The sequence below is a fragment of the Melanerpes formicivorus genome, unplaced genomic scaffold (genome assembly GCF_026170545.1).
Source record: "Melanerpes formicivorus ecotype bairdi unplaced genomic scaffold, bMelFor1.0.p_v2 SCAF_12, whole genome shotgun sequence".
Taxonomy (NCBI): domain Eukaryota; kingdom Metazoa; phylum Chordata; class Aves; order Piciformes; family Picidae; genus Melanerpes; species Melanerpes formicivorus.
Genome location: NW_027142364.1, coordinates 5,422,943 through 5,437,432, shown reverse-complemented (window position 1 = coordinate 5,437,432; position 14,490 = coordinate 5,422,943). Strand labels below are relative to the sequence as shown.

Sequence of the window (14,490 nt, the reverse complement as noted above, 5' to 3'; positions counted from 1 at the left end):
TTGCTTTTGTGATGACATTTTAAATGTAGGTTCCTATAAATGGAATCTCAGTTGAAGCAATAATTGGCATTTCAGTCTGTTTAAATCAACATTTTAATTAGCTGTAGTAATTCTCAGAATTGAAGACTATCCATTCAGGTATTGCAGTGTTATTTCAGATGTTCTGCTTAAATTCCTAAATTCACATTATGCTCTAATATTCCCTCCTCAATGGGTGGCATTCAAGGTCTAGGTGGTGTTAATAGATATTTTTAAACCACAAAAATGGAGACGATACAAAATAAAGGAAATAGCAGCAGTCAAATGGAGAGGATACAAAATAAAGGAAATAGCAGCAGTCAATTAAACTCTTATTTATCAGTCAATATCTCACTTCACATCATTGAATGGTTTTACAGGAAACCTGAAAAACAAATAGCATTTGTTCAGAAAAGCTGATGTGTCCCACATGCTTAGGATACAAGCAAGTAAACATGAAAGGAGACTCCTGGACATAAGGCACTGAAGCTCTATCTGACCAAGGGGAAGAGAATAAACATCACACAAATACCACCTTAGCATGGGTTGTCAAGTTTGCATGTGCCGTTGGACAGAGCTGAGAAGAGAATTAGTTTAGCCCCTATCTCTCCCACCCTTTCACAGGATGGAGGTGGAAATGACAGGCAGAACATGCCAGCTTCAAGAAGGTGACTTTGAAAGCAATTTATAGTGAGTGAACATGCATTAAAGCAACAACAATTCTGTTTGTTTCAGGTAAGGCATGGGCAGTCTCGGTGCAAGTGCTGAGGGTGATTTGTATTCAGAGAACAGCCTCATTTTCTTTACCATGTGTCTTGTGCAGAGGCTGTTGCTGCATATGCATTGTGAAGTTTATAGCTATGGGGGTTTAGGAACTGTAAGTATCTCTGACACCCCAGTTGCGCTGTTGCTTTCTCTATTTCAACAGCAGATCCTTTTTTTTTTTTTCAGTAGGTGGTGTGAAAAGAATTGTTTGCAATTCTTCTTGGCCTCACTTTCCTTCTGCAGATTCCGATTTAATTAGACTCATTAACAAGACCAAGTGACGTGTTTTCTATAGGAAAAGCTTGGAGATGAGACAAGATTGTTATATCTAGTTCTAAACCACCTGCCAGGAGAAACCTGACCAACACAGGGAGGCTTCCAAGAAGTAGTTTGCTTCTCAAATTGGTTTTGCAGAGAAGGGATTTGCTATTTTGAAAAAAACAAAAAACCCAAAAGAATATGATTGTGTTTCTGTTTAAAATATATCTGCTTTGCTCTTTAAAAACATCATTTACCCACATTTATTGCTGTGAAGAACCCCCTGTATTACAGCCAGGACTGTTTCATAGTGATCCAGATAGGAATGACAGATGCTTCAATGGCATTCTTTAGATGTACTTTTTGGTTACCGGGGAGCCATCTAAATTGAGACTGTGCAGTATGCAGCATCCTTTCCTCAGAGCCTGTACCTGCTGTGGGAGATCACACAGCAATGTGATTGTGGAGAGACAACAGAAATCAAAAGGAATAAGAATAAGGGGAGGAAAGAGGATAAATGTAAGCACAGAATTCTCAGGAGAAGCATTTCTAGTTCCTTAAGGGATTTCTAGTTCTTTAAAGGATTTCCAGCACATAGTCTGTAGGAAATGTTCATCCACATCCAAACTGGCCAGAAACTCCTTTCAGAAATTGTTATCACTAACCCATAAGCAGCTGGCTTCAGCAGCACACTCCAGGCTTCACCAGAGACTGGGATCAGACACTTAAAATAACACACAAACCCTTAATTTGAGGAAGGCTGCAGAGAGGGCTCCTGATAATGTACTGTATACCTTGTGTTTTAGTGCATCTGCCAGTGCCCTGGTAAAGAACTGGTATATAGCACACATAGCATAAAATACCCACATGTACAGCATAAATACTGCTTGGACCTCTCTCTTGATGCAAGAAGTCTATAAATGATAGAAGTTTAATTTCTGGTTAAGCTGTAGCCTTTTCCTGGGCAGAAAAAGCAAGGACGTGTATTTCAGATGACAACTGTGAATGTATCCTATGCTTTTATTCTCTCTTGCCATGTAGTCTTTCATTCTCTAACCTCTCTCCACTACTATCCTATTATTCATCCTCTTATTTTATTTCCCTAGGCAAAAATCTGTGGCTCTAGACAGAATCACTCTCTGGCATTCCATTCCCTCTTCAGAATTTTCCTTTTTGTGGACAGGCAATTCCCAGTCTCGCTTTTGTGTTATAACCCACAGCATGCTGGTACAACCAACTGGAGTTGGAGCTGGGAAAAACCAAGGTCACAGAGAATATTCATTTTACATTTAGCTGATGTGCTTGAGCAGATCAATCAGCCATGACCATGCACAGACCCTGTATAAGCCACTGAGGCAGGGAGCAGAGGTTTTTCAAGAATTCTGCCAAAACCTAGAGATATTTCCAAATGCATGGCAGCGAGGTTGTCAACCCCCACCTAAATGCTGTCTGTATCCTTTGAATGTCTTCTGCCTTAGCACTCTGGTTATGACAACTACTAAAATAGATCTGTGCTTAATATTTTACTACAGAGATCTGCTTTAGGTAGCCAGTTATGAGATCCCATAGGAAGTAATTCTTAATTCGCTTGGATCTCAAGATGGATACCACTTCCATTTCTATCACTGAGGGCACAGTCTTTAATCAAGGCCTGTCTTTAATCAAGGCCACTACCAAATATACAAGCCAGATCTTTTTGACGAATAAAAAACCTCCACCCTGTGATGCTAGCTTCAAGCTCATTTTTTTTTTTCCCCCTTTTTTTTTTTTTTGCCTTCTCCTGTTTAGTATTGACTGCTTGGCTTTATTAACTGTGACTGCAAGTGCCTTAAAATATGTCAGCAGAGTTACTTTGTTATTGCAGTTAACAGCATTACATGGGGTCAGCATCTAAATCTCTCAGCCTATATGGCACGTCAGAAGTGTGGAAAAGAATGGCTGGAGGGAATCGTGTGGAGCTTATCAGTGTAGGAGGGTGGATGCAATCATAATTCATGTGTCTTCTTAGCAGTAATGAGAAAGATTCTGTAGGCTGAGTCATGAAAAAGAAAGAAGAATACACTTTGTTTGACTATTATAGCAAGTGCCAAACCCAGTGAATAATGTAGATAACTTTTGGACATTTGACGTGAAAAGCAATGTAAGATTAGTGTCTGTTCCATGGTTTAGCCTCCTCATTGCTTTGTACAACAGAAGTAAAATTGGTGCAGAACTATGTCTTTGGAGAGGACTGTGCTAAAGTTTTTGTCAAGCATTTGTTGCTGGCTTTTAAAACCCATTCTAAATATTTTCTAAGTAGAGGTAGGGGTAGGTCTGTCCTCAGCTGCATCTTCAGATACTTAATGGAGTATAGATTAAAAACATGTGTGGTTATATACTTGCAGCATCATAAGTGACATTGTCCCTTAGAAGTGTTTGTTGGCTTTACCTCAGGTTATCACACTCACTGTTTTCACCCTAGGTTGTAAGGCATGTTTTTATCTCTATGGGATCACAGAATAATTGGAAAGGCCTCAGGAACTGTAAGTTCAATTATCTTGTGTTGAGAAAGGACTGAGAGTACTTTGATTAACCCCAACTGATGTTTGTTTAATCTGTGTTTGCTTCAAATTAAAGAAATGGCACCTGGAATGGTGAGCAGTAAGGAGACAATCTTAAGGCATTCATACCTCCCTTGGGTGCTCTCATCTGCTGCTGTGCAGCACAGACAACTTCCTTCTTAGAATCATAGAATCAATAAGGTTGGAGGAGACCTCAAAGATCATCAAGTCCAACCTGTCACCCAAGACCTCACAACTACTAGACCATGGCACCAAGTGCCACGTCCAATCCCTTCTTGAACACTTCCAGGGATGGCGACTCCACCACCTCCCTGGGCAGCACATTCCAATGGCTAACAATTCTTTCTCTGAATAACTTTCTCCTCACCTCAAGCCTAAACTTCCCCTGTCAACAGCTTGAGACTGTGTCCTCTTGTTCTGGTGCTGGTTGCCTGGGAGAAAAGACCAACCCCCTCCTGGTTACAACCATCTTTCAGGTAGTTGCATCTTCCCAGAGAAGCGCTGGAGATAGGGTAAGTGGAAGCTAGCAGGGTCAGAACCTTGGCTCTACTTGTTCTTCTCTGCGTGTATGTAGAAATCATGTATAGTTTCTACAGATTTCTCTTGGAAGAATCTCATCAAATCAATGTATAAAAAAAAAATCAAGCAGAAAATGTAACATTTTGTATCAGACTACTCTTGGCTCTTTCATTGATTTTGGTCTGATGTGGACACTAGGGAGCCACTCCATCACTGCCATATGCCTTTCCTGGACAGAAAGCCCCCTAACCCATCATTCACGCTTCAAATTTCACCTGTCCATTGATTCTATAGCCATGACAATGTTAGATAATTTCCAGCTGTAAACTTGTCAAAAGCCACAGCAACAGTGTGTTTTCCCTCTTGCAATACAGGAGGTGGAACACTCTCTGTTAGGTTTATCTGTCTATCTCTGTCTCCTCTCCTATGTCTCTCTCTTTAAAAAGCTCCAATTTATTCAGTCTTTACTCTGAGATGGTCTTTCAAACTTCTGATTTTCTTGATGCCTCTCAGCACCTGACAATTTGCCTACACCTTTTCTTTGGTCAAAATGTAAGAGTCCAGAGTTAAGTTCCTTGGATATATCTTCATCAGTGCCAAGTACCAGAGAAAAATTACCTCCCTCATTTCCTGTATGACACTGCTGTTAACATACGGCCAGATAAAATTTGTGCTTCTGCCACAATGCTACACTGTCAATACAAGCACTTCAGGACTGCTCTAGTCATATTATATAGTGCATTGCCACTTGCCCACTTTCAATGTCACCTCCTTGAATCTTGACCATCCTTCCAATTTACCAGGGCCATTTTGGATCTTAATTCTGGCTTCAAAACTGCTGTTACCGTTGATAGTTTAATGTACACTGCAAATTTTACACAAGCACATTCTTCCATCATTTAAATTAATGAAAGCACTGGCAGACCTCTGTCTGGAATACCTTTATAGCTTTAGAGCAAAGTATTAAATCTTCTAGGAAAGTGGATTTTCAGGCACTTTGGTAGTACCATTGATTGGTGTTAGTACACATTTTCTCACCTTGCTTATATGGATTCTGTTTAGCTTTACTAGGGCTAATAGAGGTACTCCCTTCTGCATCTCTTATCCACTAAACAATTATTCTGTCAAAGAACATACTGAGGCTTTTGTGGATTTACTTTTTTTCCACTTTAGGTACTAAGGAACAAAAGATTTTAACAAAATCACAACAATTTTTTTGTTCCAAAGTTTCCTTTCTAATTTCTGTGCTATGGTTGCAGCAAATAAGGTGAAGGGCCTGAGGACTTTCCTATTGTGCCACTGTCGGTGATTGTAGATATGAACAAGACAGGTGTTCAAAGTGTCTGTGTAAGTACCCACATAATAGGTTTAATGCATTCATTCAGGCTGATTTTGTCAGAATTGATTTACACTTTGTATATTTGAGAGGCTCACATGAAAAGGTGCTTTAATCGTGATTTGTAATACCATTTGATGAAACCATAAGGATTGACTTTGGAAGGAATTATAATCAATTTCTGCACATACAGAGGGTATCATTCCACAAGCATAAAATTAAGATCTCTTTGTCCTCCATAATGTTTCATGAGGGAGAGGCAGAAATACATGAAACCACATAGCAATAGGATCTTTTAGCTGTTTTTCTTAAGAGGGGAAAAGAGCCCAGGTCTATTTAAGGGGTAAGAATTTCACTATGAAAAAAAATTCTGGATTCCATGCACCATCTTAATTTCCTTTTGCCTTTTCCATGTTCATTTATATTCTTCCCTGTCCTAGATGCAAGAACATTTCCTCAAACTGCCTTCAATAATAATAACATCGTTTGAGGGAAGATTTTTCTTCTTTCTTTCTTTCTGTTGAAAGAACAATGGAAAAAAAAAAGCCAAATAACCCTCAAGGAAATGCACTTTAAGGAAAACCTTGGAAGGCTGGGAGAAACAAGCCCTGTAATGACTGCTGAGTCACTTCTTCCTACCAGGCAGGGCAACTTCGGGAGCCCAGAAAGCTTGTCAAAGTCAAACTCATGCTTCCCTGGTATAGCATATACATCTGGGATATCATCAGAACGCTTCCTGACAAATCTTTGGGGAGAAGACAAGATAATTAAGGAACTGACTTTAGAATGTGAGCTGTTAACTCCCACATTGAGCTCAGTGGACCAGGCAACTTGTAAATGTCACTGTCAAAGCAGATATTTATTAGTTTGAACTGACACACTCTAACTTCCCCCTAAGTAGTGAGAAAATATTTCCTATCACTTGAGACATTAAGCTGCAGCTGATTGAACATGGCCTGAAAAAATGTTCTCTGGAGCTGAATGTTCTTATGGCAGCAAGGGAGAGTGAGGAGATGAACATTTGGGGGGAGTGGGGTTATTTTGTGGTTTTGTCCTGCTACTACCTTCAGGATGCTGCTGCCTGCTTCTACAACCACATTTGTTTTCCAGAGTGCTATAGGGTAAGTGGCAACTCGACTTATACAGTAATGAGTACATGGAGAATTGGATGACCTAGCGGCCAGAGTACAAAATAATGGGGCCACTTTAAAAAAAAAAAAAAAAAAAAGAATCTTTTCCCCCCTCCTATCTTACCAGCTGTGTGGTGAGAGAAACCAATCATAGGCTCATTCTCAAACTGTCTAGATGAAAAAGACTTCGAGGCTACTTTGCTTATTGCCATAACTCTCCGGAATTGCTTCCTGCCATTTATTTGAGTACTCTGTTCAGGCTAATTTGCTATAGCTTTCCACTGGAAAGCTATTCCATACCCTGATAAATCTCATCTCTAGCTTTTCCTGCACTCCCATCCTGAAAAAGCTCAGTCCATCTTTTGCTTTGCCCATTTTCATTCTGAATCAGAGATGCCCAAAATATTTAAAGGCTATGGACCTCAGCAGGCACTGGAGAATGCTGTCCAGACTTCCCCTGTCATTTTCTTTAGTCTGTGGATGAACTGACATTTTAATAACTATTCCAGACAGGCCAGGAAAAAAAAAAATTATCTATAGGATAAGATGTCCTGCCTTTATCTTCTGGAGATAAGGACCTTTTTACCAACAGCTTGGGAAAGTGTTATTTAGCAAGCATGAAAGACATGCCTTATAACACTTTAGTTCTACCATACTGTATTAAAAGAATACCTCTATGGAATGTAGAGAAGAAATAGAATTTTTAAGTAACCACCTCAAACACAGCCAAGAGGATGTTGAAATGGCTGAAGCTCCATTCTGCAGCACAGAAACCAGCTCAGACTCATTTACCCCTACATCTTGGGTGCTGCACTTACATCCTGATCCTGGTGTGTGTATATGTATATATTTATACTCAATATGCTGTGATGATCTCAGGGGAGACAGTCCTCACGGATAAAGTAGGATGTGGTCTGATGAATATATTTCTCTAGGTGCTCACCTAGGGAATTCCATAGGGAATATGTATTCAGAAGTCTGATTGTTTATACCTGATTCTGTAAATGCTCACTCATTTGTTTGACCTTGCCCATGGCACCTCACTTAGCCCCCACTGAAACCAATGGAAACCTTTCTGCCCTTTAGAGGGGAACTGAATCAGGCCCAACTGGAAAATGAAAGTTGATGTCAAAGCTATTGAAGGCAAGAGCAGAAAAGCCCTAGGTTAGAAGGTCCTCTTCCATTTCAGTATTAACTGTGAATTGAAATTAAAATATTTGGCCATTCCCACACAGATTTTTTCATATACTATTAGTAATTTTCAGGTAATATTAATAATTAGTATTACAGGTATGGAATCCTGCCTTTATATCTTTTAGCAGGAAACTTTGTCAGTGTCTCTAAAATATAAAGAGAGCACTATTTTCCTGAGCAAACAGTGACAAAGATGTGCTGTGCTGGAAAAAAATAGCACTTCTCCTGTCTCTGTCATCATTTTTGAGTCCTCTCTTGGTTATCTCTTTATTCCACACAAGCATGGTATTAGTAGCCTGGAGCAATCTCTGTGTGCCCTTTCAATCAGAAGAAAAACATCTTGATTTGTATACTTATATAGCACAGGCCAACCTGAAGTGATAATTTATATCCTGAAGACAAGAGATTTAATGTGAAAGGTGATCCTCAAAAGTTTCACAGTTTCAATTGCCTTGGAGAAGCACTAAGAAACAGGAGGGAATGTTCTGTACAGAGGTTCCTTTCTCAAGGACAGAACATATATTAGAAATACTAAAGTGGGATTAACGTGATAATCATCAAACCCACGCATTCAGTATCACATTCTGCATTGCTTTGTGGTCCACAATTCTGCTCAGATCAGAACCTTCAGCTCCTGCTCTTCCATAGTTACGTGCTCCCTTCACCTACACTGGACTTTGCAGTCCTCTGATTCTGACACCCCCAGACTCCTCAGAACTTCATTGTGTGCATTACCAGCCAAAACAAAAATATGTGAGGAAAATGTTCACCAGTCATTTAAAACATTACCAAAAAATTGTGTCAACAAATGCATTTATCAGAAAGTCAACAGTTAGCTTCAGTTTTCCTGGTTATATATCTGTTCCTGATCTTAATTAATACAATTCCTGAACCTTGAAATGAGTGCAGCAATAGACAGAGGACACAGTGAGTGAGTAACATGGTCATCAGCTTATTGTTTGGAGTGCTGATAGCTGCCTAAAAGGATGATGTACTGTGAAGAGCCTCTGATATGAAAAAGAGACCCACAGACAAACAGCTATTATCCAAAGTAAGGAAGATATGCCCATGAAATAACCTTTGAAGACCTTTGGTAATTTGATACTTCAACTCCTGGTCACAAAGCTACTAGATGAGAAAAGAACTGTTCATAAGCCCTTTCTAAATACCACTCTTCCATAACAGCAATGCACTAAAATGTATGGTATATGGCAAACAAAGGATGGATTAGTGCGTGACCTAACAATTATATGAACAAAAGAGGGGGAAAAAAACCCACTGCACCACCTTTCTGTAAGTTTCATTTATCCATGAAATAACAATTGCATTCTTATTTGCATTTCCATTACACAGAATAGCCTACCTTCTGACTTACCAGCACAGTGGTATTGTTTTATTTATCTGAGCTGGATGGTTTGCTTTTCACGGTATGACCAGCTGGTAGCAAAACAGGATTCAATAATGTGAACATTTCACACTAAATAAATTGCATTAATACAACAATATAAAAGCTGTGCTCAGCAGTTTCTCTAGGACAAGGGCTGTTCTAGAACTATGCATGCAGCTTTCTAAACGCTCACTTGGAGAACTATGAAGGTTACATCTCATTATGTGAAATCGTACCAACAAAAAAAGTGTTGCATTTCTACTTAGGATGTTGTTTACTCATTTCTCCCTGTTAAAAAGAGTTACATGTTTAATTGGGTTCTCTGAAGCAGAATATTTCTGTAGCTCTATTTCTTGCTCTTATTCACTACTGCAGACATCTGTGTAAAATCTTGTAGTGACCAAGGATTAGGAAGGCATAGCCATTAATTTCATTTCAGAGTTACTCTATGCAGAGATCATGCACACACACGCACACACACAACCCCAAACAAAATCCAAACATTCACTCTCTCTCTCTCTCTCTATATATATATATATATTTATTTCACCCATATATATATATATAGAGAGAGAGAGAGAGAAAGGGAGAGAGAGGCGGGAGGGAGAGAGAGACTTAGACACGTTCTTTTGCTGTTGGATCCGTTGACTTGATTGCCTGGCAGATTTAGCATCCTCTGTGCAGAATTCCATCTCCTCTCTGTGTTGATTTGAGGATAAATTTTATTTGCTTCATTTCTGTGAGTTGTCAAAGACAACAGACCTCCTCTCCTTCTTCTTTGGTCTTCTCTGGTTGTAGAACATCCACCTTCTCTCTTAAGACCCTTTTAGTAGTTTGCTGTGGAAGTAATCAGCAAAACCTCCACTTCTACATCCTAAACAGATCCTGTTCAAAGTATGCACGCTGTATCTGCGTTAAAGAGTCTGCCACCTGTACAAGGTGTACACATTTACAAGGCAACTGCAAACATCTGTAAATAAATGAGACACTCTGCTAGTGTCATGACTGTTGTTTCTTATGTAAAGTGAGATGAATTGACAGCTGCTACCACATGACTCTGAATTTGTTATAATAGTAGCAGTGGCAGGGCCTTGTGGCCTGTGAACACTTCCACAATGTGCTCCTTTGAGTTCATGTCTTCTCTGACTTACCAGCAGTGCTTCAAAGCCATAGCCCAGGTTGACACCACCCAGTTTGACACTACCCAGTCATTCCTTGTGTTATGCTGGCAACAAAAATCATCTGTGTAAAACCCATGCTATTCAGTAGTGATGATGTCCATCAGAGTCTGCATTATTTTGCTGGCACTCAGACTTGTTTGACCTTCACGAGACAATGAATATTTTATATATTGCTTAAAGAATTATGTTACTGTTTTGTCTGAGTTTCATAGAAACCATAGAATCTTTCAGTATGAGTTGAAAACCTTTGTTGAAAGAACGAGCATAGTGAGTTCATATCTTAGTTTGAAAGGGAACAAAACCAAAATGAAAATAAAAACACTTGCCTGCTTTTAATGTTCCCAGTTGTCCTCTTTGTCCTTGACTCCTTTGTAACAACCACAATCTTCTTTATTTCTGATCCAGTGCTAAGGAAAATGAAAAGCCTGTTGAAAATGTAACTCTTGGATATGGGTAAGCAAGCTTTTTTTTTTCTTTCCCTTTAGAAACTACTAAGCTATTTGGATGTTCATAAAAAGTACCTCAAACGCTTAAGCTAGGGGGGAAAGAAAACCACAAAGCAAAAGAAACCAAAACACCACATTCTGGTATTAACTGTATTTTTCATTATCACAATGGGGTAGTCTTGGATAGTGAAACCATATGGCTCAAGTGCTTCAAGTCTGTTGATGTATTTGTGGTTTAATGTTTCAGGCATCTGCAGCTGGAGGGTGTATGAGCAGTAATAGTGGGCATCAGACCTGACCACCTACCCTGGGACTTGGAAGAAGTTCTGCCATTGGGAGACTGGCTGCCCTCTGTTCTCAAAGCCAAGGATTTCACATGCTGGTCCTTTTCACCTGCAGTATTGCTACCTGTGGGTTCATTAGGAATAAAATTACAGATAAAGGCAAAATGAGTTTCCAGACCTTTGTGGTCCTTGCTAAGGTCAGAAGTAACATGCATATAGGTTCAGTTATGGTTTTGTCCTGTTTGTCACAATTCTGCTTCCTGTGGTATAGTTATAGTGGATATGCGGTTGTGGATATTTCCAAAAGAGGTTTTTCTGGAAAGAATGTGATAGATTTATTCTGTCTCATATGTTCCCTAGTTCTTGCCTAAGCTCGTTGTGTAGTTATACACATAAAATATTACCTATACTTTTGTATGGATATAACATTCTATTATGAAGTATTCAACCTGACCTCTTTTTTTTTCTCCTTGTCTTTCTTTTCTATTTTTTTTTTTTTATATAGCTTATGCTTGTCATGATTGAATCTGTAAAATAATTAACATTTAAGTTGAGCCATTTCTGTCTTTTGTGAGAATATATTTCTGCCTGACTTACATAAGCATCTGGAGCATGGAGCCATAACAAAAATCTGTAGCAGCAAGTGATGGAAAGCGCTTTTATATTTTATCTCCCAATACAAACAGCATACATACATTCTACACCTCCCCATTTCTGCACTGCATGTACACTGACACCCTCCCATTGTTCTTTCTCTGGAGATACACTTGGCATGGGTGAAATAAATGCATAAATGAAATAAAAAAAAGTACTGTTGCTATATTGGTACTTAACATTAGCAAGACAGCTAAAGCCTGCATTCTCTGCTGATTACAATTAATATGAAAGGGTAGAAAATGTAGCAAACAAAACATTTCTTGCACATTATGCACGAGCGTCGGAGCTGATTTTATTCTAATGTTCCGTGACATCCACACAGTAGTCAGAAAGCCTGAAAAATTTAAGCATAACAAAGATCTAAATATGTAATTTATCTTTTCAAGTGACTGCTAAATTATAACCTTAAAAATGGTGGAATTTCATCAGTGACACTGTTTGTTGTTCATGAAGAAACTGAGTAATTTACCTATCTAGTTTTAATGTACGTGATCTTTAACTCTATTTTTAGCACACTCCTCACCTGTTCTGCAAGAGTGAAATGCAGTTGCCTTGTGGTATTGTCTTTAACCACCATTTAAGTCTAAGCAGACTGGATGCTTGAGCAGACCCTTCAGTTTTGTAAAGGGATTTCAGGTGAGACCAGCAGTCCCTGGGTTGGCCTGGCTCTGATTCCATTAATGCTATTGAAATGGTGATAAGTATCCCCAGGTGAAGATCTGGCCTCCAGTTTTTGAGCAAGAAGTAGCTGCAACACAGCAAAAGCTGTAAAGCATTCACTTTGAAAATTTGAGACCTTCAGCAGCAAACAGGTTTTTTCCCCCTGTCACACTATACTCCTGCCTGGTGACTCTTCTGCTGACAGTAAACTAAATATTGGACACCTCTTCAAGGGATTTGCCTTCTTCCTTCTAAGCTTCTCAAAGAAACTGATAAAATGTCTAATTACTTAAATAATCAAGGCAATGAATATTTGATCAAAGATGCAGGCATAATTCAAGAGTTGAGGTATGTGCTTAATGTTGCATTACTCATAACACAAAGAATCGTTTCCTTGAAAATGTGTTTGGAAAAGGTATTTTTCCTCCGCCTCTTGGAACAGTGGAATGGAGACACATTGGGAATTAATTTGCATGTATTTGTTTAATTATCCCAAACTTGTCACAGTGTTATTGACAAGCTGCTGGGTGGTCAGTTAAGGTAAATTCACCATGAGAGTGGTGAAACCCTGGAATGGGTTGTCCAGGGAGGTGGTCGAGGCCCCGTCCCTGGGGGTGTTTAAGAGCAGGCTGGATGAGGCTCTGTCCAGCCTGATCTAGTGTGGGGTGTCCCTGCCCATGGCAGGGGGGTTGGAACTAGATGATCCTTGTGGTCCCTTCCAACCCTGAATGAAACTATGAAACTATGAAACTATGAAATAATTTAGACACACTTCACAGTGCCAATAATGGTCAAGAGTCTGACTAGCCATGGCAACTGGTATCAGTTGCTGCACAAGCAGGATTATCCATTCAGTGTCAATGAAGTCATTTTGTTTCTGGTTTTGCATCAGATATACTGACAGGTGAATATGGGACATTATCGTGGCCACTGCCTGGGAGTTTCTGCTTGCCCTTCTCAACACCTCTCTCTCTCTATATATATATATATATACACACACAGAGAATCACAGAATCAAGCAAGTTGGAAAAGACCTCAGAGATCGTCAAGTCCAACCTATTACCTAATACCTAACACCTCATGACAACTAAACTATGGCTCCAAGTGCCACATCCAATCCTCTTTTGAACACCTTCAGGGATGTTTACTCTACCACCTCCCTGGGCAGCACATTCCAATGGCCAATTACTATTTCTCTGAAGAACTTTCTCCTCACCTTGAGCCTAAACTTCCCCAGGTGCAGCTTGAGACTGTGTCTTCTTGATCTACCACTGGTTGCCTGGGAGAAGAGACCAACCCCCACCTGTCTACAACCTCCCTTCAGGTAGTTGTAGAGAGCAATAAGGTCTCCTCTGAGACTCCTCTTCTCCAGGCTAAACAACCCCAGCTCCCTCAGCCTCTCCTCACAGGGCTGTACTCCAGACCTCTCATCAGCCTTGTGGCCTTTCTCTGAACATGTTCAAGTATCTCAATGTCCTTCTTCTATTGAGGAGCCCAGAACTATACACCTATATCTTTATACAGATATATTTAGTTCAAATTCTCCTTTCCCATTTCATCCCTCAAGGCTCAGTGTCACAGCTAGCACAGATCATTAACAAATAGAGTTTAACATGACCTTATGCTCAAGCTGGACATAGGCAGGAAACAAAGCAAGTGTATGTTTTTTAATATTTCAAACACACCTTAAACAGTTCAGGGACCTTCCATCACAAGCACCTAGAGACACTGTCAACTGTATAAAGCCCTGTGCATTTACTTGCCCTGACCAGTTATTCATATAAAGACGCCATGTTGTTATGGTTGCAGATAATTAAACTATTAACTACTACCTATCAAGATATAGAGAATAACAAAGAGAGAGCATGAATTGAGCATGAATTGACCTAAGAAGGTGAGTTCTGACCTTTCATTCTTGTCCCCTGTGCAGTCCCTGAAAAAAATCTTCATTACAGAAGCACAAATACAGGCTGACTCACTCAGCTACCTCTAAGCAGTGTTTCAGGACTGGATTTGCCACCAGATCCCTTTTCCAAGGCAGTGTTCGTGTCTATTAAGGTCCATGCTTCATGGAGATAGACAAGCAACACACCA

General features: G+C 39.7%; 1 long non-coding RNA gene across 2 annotated transcripts in view; it reads left to right on the top strand.

Annotated features, from left to right (window-relative positions):
- The window catches only part of LOC137444404 (uncharacterized), a 33,363-nt gene extending 21,298 nt beyond the window's left edge, over positions 1-12,065 (top strand). For both annotated transcript variants that reach the window (XR_010988150.1, XR_010988149.1), the window contains 2 exons: positions 10,755-10,802; positions 11,043-12,065. This is a non-coding gene — a long non-coding RNA (uncharacterized lncRNA). The remainder of the gene's footprint in view (positions 1-10,754; positions 10,803-11,042) is intronic.
- Positions 12,066-14,490: the final 2,425 nt, after the last annotated feature.